Source organism: Sinocyclocheilus grahami, unplaced genomic scaffold (assembly GCF_001515645.1).
Source record: "Sinocyclocheilus grahami isolate Dianchi unplaced genomic scaffold, SAMN03320097.WGS_v1.1 scaffold136.1, whole genome shotgun sequence".
NCBI classification, from domain to species: Eukaryota; Metazoa; Chordata; class Actinopteri; order Cypriniformes; family Cyprinidae; genus Sinocyclocheilus; species Sinocyclocheilus grahami.
In genome coordinates, this window is record NW_015505315.1 from 1,050,623 (window position 1) to 1,055,753 (window position 5,131).

The window sequence follows — 5,131 nt, forward strand, 5'->3', positions numbered from 1 at the left end:
ATATATATATATATATATATATATATATATATATATATATATATATATATACAATTAAAGGCAATTAAAAACAAACTTTTTAGAGGACAGCTAAAAACTGCATTTTGTGGTCTCCATGAAGTTATTTTAAACTTTAGAGTTGTTAATATTTATTTAACTCTGAAATCACTGTTAACGGGTGCACATGCCAGTCACTAACTTCAATGACTGATACTTGTACCTTACATGCTCATTCAAATTTCTCATTAGGCTTTTTTTTTTAATTGGTGTAACCCATGTGGTGGTATGTGTGTGTGAGACTTAAGAGAGAGACAGAGCGAGAAAAAGCAAGAGACTGGAGTTTCAATGCCTCTGCTTCCTTTTGTCCTCTGAGTTGACTTCTTAGGAGCCCATTGCCGGAGTTCCATACATGAGAGATCAAGAGTTACCAAGGTGCTCAGGAGATAGACACAGACACACACTCACACTCATTCACTCAGACTCATTTCCTTTGCATGTCAGAGCCCTGCTGGGGTTTCAGTAGAGGTCACTGACACCACCAGTGGAGCTTTCCCCTAAATGAAAAACCAACCCCTGTGTATTTGTGTGTGTGTGTGTGTGTGTGTGTGTGTGTGTGTTGCTTTCTGAAAACGGTAAGGTGCTGAAGAAGATGGTCCTGAATTAATTAATTTATGATATTACTATGGAAATATGTTATGATGGACCTGACTCCATCTTATAACTATATTCTCTCATTATGGAATTGTGTAAAGATTAGTCAGGGTATGTTTTGTGAAACATTTGGCTTGAATGGTAACTTGAATGGTCTTCCACTGAATCTCAGTGAATGTCTTGTGTAGTTTGAGAGTTAAAGTTGTTAGGTGTGCACCTGTATCAGATACACTAGAGTTGAGGTAAGATATGAGATGCTCTTTTCCCATCAACTAGCTGCAGCATTAACTATTGTATTGTAACAAGATTAAAATATATTTGTCCTGCGGATTAGCATTCTTTACCATCCCTTTCGTTGCTTTGCCGGACCGGTCTGTGTATGTGCAGCAGTCTTTTTGATCTGCCGTGCGTAGTGAGGACCCTGGCTTGGGTCTGGCCATCCGAGGGCCTGGTGTGAAATCAGCCTGATGTCATCCCTTTTGTCCTCCATTTGCATCCCTCACTCCTTTAATGATGTTTCCGAACCTCGCAGGCGCATTCCTCAGTGGTCCATAGGAAGCGTTTGGAGAACTCGGGGCAGAAAAGCACAGTGGGAGTGTTTGGAGTTTGGGGGGGGGTCGAGGGTGTGTGGATCTTTTGTATGGAAAGCAGACGAGTAGACATCCATATTCTGATACTTTCCCTCCACCTCAGGCTTTTCTGTTGTTTGTCTGAATTGCCATGATATCAGGCAAACTTGAAGTTTGATAGAAACTGTATAGTTTGATAACGTATAAATGAATGGTGCCTTTAATGAAAGCACTCTGACGTGACCAGAAATGTATCTTAGCAGTGTAAATACAACCTGTTATGACTGCAGTTTTCAGTCACTTCCTTACTCTACAATCTTCTGATGAGCATTTTTATGTGCACATAATTCACACTTAAACTACCTTCTGCAGCTTATATGAATTTGAGATGATAGTTGAAGTGTAAATATATAAATAAAGGGTATGTGTGTGCGACAGAGAAAGTTAAATGTGGGTGTAAGGTGAAGAAAGCGAGAGCTGAAGGGGTGTGGGCAGGACTGGGGACTATTCCTGCAGAGGAAATGAGCCACCTGCAGCCATGACAGGAGGTTTTGACCTTCATTTGGGGTTTCTTTCTCTTTCTCTGTCTCTAAATCTCTTTCTCTCCCTCTCTCTCACTCTCTGTCTGTCTCTCATTACTTTGCTCACACAAACACACATACTTCTGCTCTATAGAAAGCCGGTCAAGGACCTCTCCCCTCAACCATTGGGCATCACTTCCTCATACAAGGGGCGCTAGAAAAGAAATGTAGATGAGGCATTGTCATTGAGCAGGTCAGTGCATGGGAAATGCCAGTTGTCTGTGCCCCCCTTCACCTCCCCCCAGAGGACAGGTAGACTATGACCAGATGATTTTTTTTTTTAATGAAGATCATTTACATATTTTAGGGAAAGTCAAGTTACTGTTTGAGTGACTTACCTTACTGGTATAAAAAGGGCATGTCTTTATATGTGTTTATATGTAGTTGAGTGCTGTTGTATGGCTGAGCTCTCCGGCAGCTCCTCCGCAAACATTAGTTTGAGTCGCCACGGAAAACGTTGTTAGCTCACTTTGTGCGTTTAAAGGCAAATTTCCTGCTTTCATTTTATTTTGTATGTATAAATAACATAATTATTGGTCTGCAAATATGGTAGAGCATTGTATTACGTGGTCTACAAAGTTTGTATAAAGTTTGTTGGACTGTTAATAATCTAGGATGCTGTGTTAGGTGGTCTACAAAGTTTATATGAAGTCTGTTGTACTGCACATATAAACAATAAAACTTGAATCTAACCAGATTTTGATTTACCACAAATGGATTTGTTTTATTACATTAAATTAAAAAGGTATTACATTTTATTTGTTTAAAAAGTGTAGGCCTTTTTTTCAAAATGTAATTTAAATGGTTTAAATAATTGTCCTGCCTTCAACCCTTACAGATTTATATTTTGAATATTCAGTTAGCCTATTTGTTTTGCGGAACGCTTTGATCAAAGCCAGTCCTTAAAAAGCTGATATATGTATTTCGTCTGGTGATTGAAGGTTATGGCTGTGACTTTTAATGATCAGTGTAATTTTTTAGGAGATTCTGAATTTTTGGAAAAAAATTTGGTCCGGTTTATAATAAAGCGTCCTGCAAAATAAACTGCAATAATAATAATAATAATAATAATAAAATAGGATAAATGCGTAGCAGTTGTTTAAAATAATACCAACAACGGTTGTTAATTAATTAATGCGTTCGTCAAAAGCAGTGGTTGTTCCTATTATATTTTAGCAGGAATTAATAGATAATAATATTGTGTTTTCTAAAAAGCTGTAGGCCTACCAATTATCCAAAATCATCGTTTCCGTCCCAGGTCTAAATAAAACTAATAAATGTAGTCTAATTTGCATGTTGATATCTACGTAATGGGAGCTTTTTATTTAGAAATATATATTTTTTTTTCTCAAGTGAAAATCTGTACACAAGTCCCCAAACATAGGCTACTGAGTCCCCGTCTCCCCGAACGTCCCGTTCATCACTTCGGTCCTGCAGATGTTCTTAATTTGATAATAGATCCGTATTTTTTTTTTATAAGTAGCCTATAAGAACGAAAGGAGCATCTTTTTTATGTCTAAGCATGGCTGGGATACTGAGATTTTTTTCCTTGTGCAAACATTTCAGTAAGTGTGAAGCAAACGTGCAAATATTAGATTTACAGTGTTTGTACATTTGCAGTCGATAGGTTACTTTGAGTGATTTCAAAGGCTATAGATTAGAATAAAGTCAACAGTAAACTATCAAGCTCTTCTGTGGCAATGACTCTTGTTTCTGTCGTCCCATTCATGGTGTATGGGGCAGGGTAAAGGGTTACAACAAAAATTCGCTGATGCAGAGATTTAGTTCAGATGCAGAGATTTAAAAAAAAAAAAAAAGTTAAACAAAAAAAGGAGAAAAAACACACACCCAAAGGACCATGTGTTTGTTGGTGGTTATTATATGGCTTTATGGATATCTGCAATGCTTCCCAAATGCCTTGCTGATGGTGCATTAGCGACTCACTGCTGATTTGGTAAAGCTTTGTGTGCCAACGCTGTGACGTCATGTCCGCTGGGCTCAGCTCTCATTTGATGAGAGTATGGCACGTTCTTTTCAACCCAAGAGCAAGATAAGGCTGGAGCGCGAGATACATCTTATAGTAGAAGCAAATAAAGAAGCTAACGAGACATTGAGAATTATTATTCTTATTGTTTATTTAATTCTTATCAAGATTTCAGGAGGCAGTTAATGACACAATTAATACGTACGTGATACAAATTATTTACACATATAACAAACATTACCTGTAAACACAAAATAAAAATAGCATTGTATTATCTCTTTTTTTTTCATTTCAGCTTTCAACATAGCTTTTATAGATAGATCTTCGCTGATGAGTAAATTCAGGTCGTATATCAGATAGAAGGCCATATTCATAGATATGCTCATATGCAATTAAATTAATAGCCTATTGTTTCTCTGATTCGGCACAGTTCTGTGTTATTAAGTTCGCACTTGAACTTGTAAGGCAAAGTGTGTTAAGTTTGGTGGCTATATAGTCACACACTCTTTTTAGGTATAAAACAAAAAGATTCAAAAAGTAAAAACTCCACAATTTGGTATATGGATACAGTCTGCAACTTAAATCTCGATCAAACCTTTTTAACTTTTCTAAACACGCGTGAATATGCCCTAATATGACAATTTGCAGCTTTCATGCAAAGGCCCCAATACCGCTTCATTCACATAAAGAAGTTATTGCAATATAAATAAGCAATTTAAACACCTTAGAAATCTACTTTCACATAAAAAGCAACACCGGTCATTGGATAAAGTTTTTTCCTTAATATAATCTATATAAATACATAACAAATATGAAGTCAACATTAAAACAGTATTTTAACATCTGTCATACAGTAAACAGCTGGTTTGCTTATTTTTTTATTCCTTAGGTGTGTGTGTTTATATATATATATATATATATATATAGAGCTGTATATTTATATATTTGTTTATATTTCTGTGTGATGTGTTGTGGCGCTTACCCTGGCTTTTGTCAAGAGTGCGCATAAGCGAAATCATTGTCAGTGCTACACGTTTATAGGCAGCATTATAATGATTAAAACATACTTTGCTACAAAAGATGATTATATTGCTCTTTTATAAAAAACTATGTAGCCTAGGCCTATGCGATTTAAGACGCTGCGGTACATTTGTTTATTTATTTAGCGCACCTAGTTGAAATGTTTTCCCCAGGTTATGAAGGTTACTCCAATGTTATTTCGTATATGTTAGGCTATTTCACATGGTAGTCCAACCAGATAACCTACAACGTAATGCATTGTTGTTAACGACGGTCTTTCCCCCCCCCCCCCCCCCCCCCCCCTCCTATAAATAAAACCACCAGAC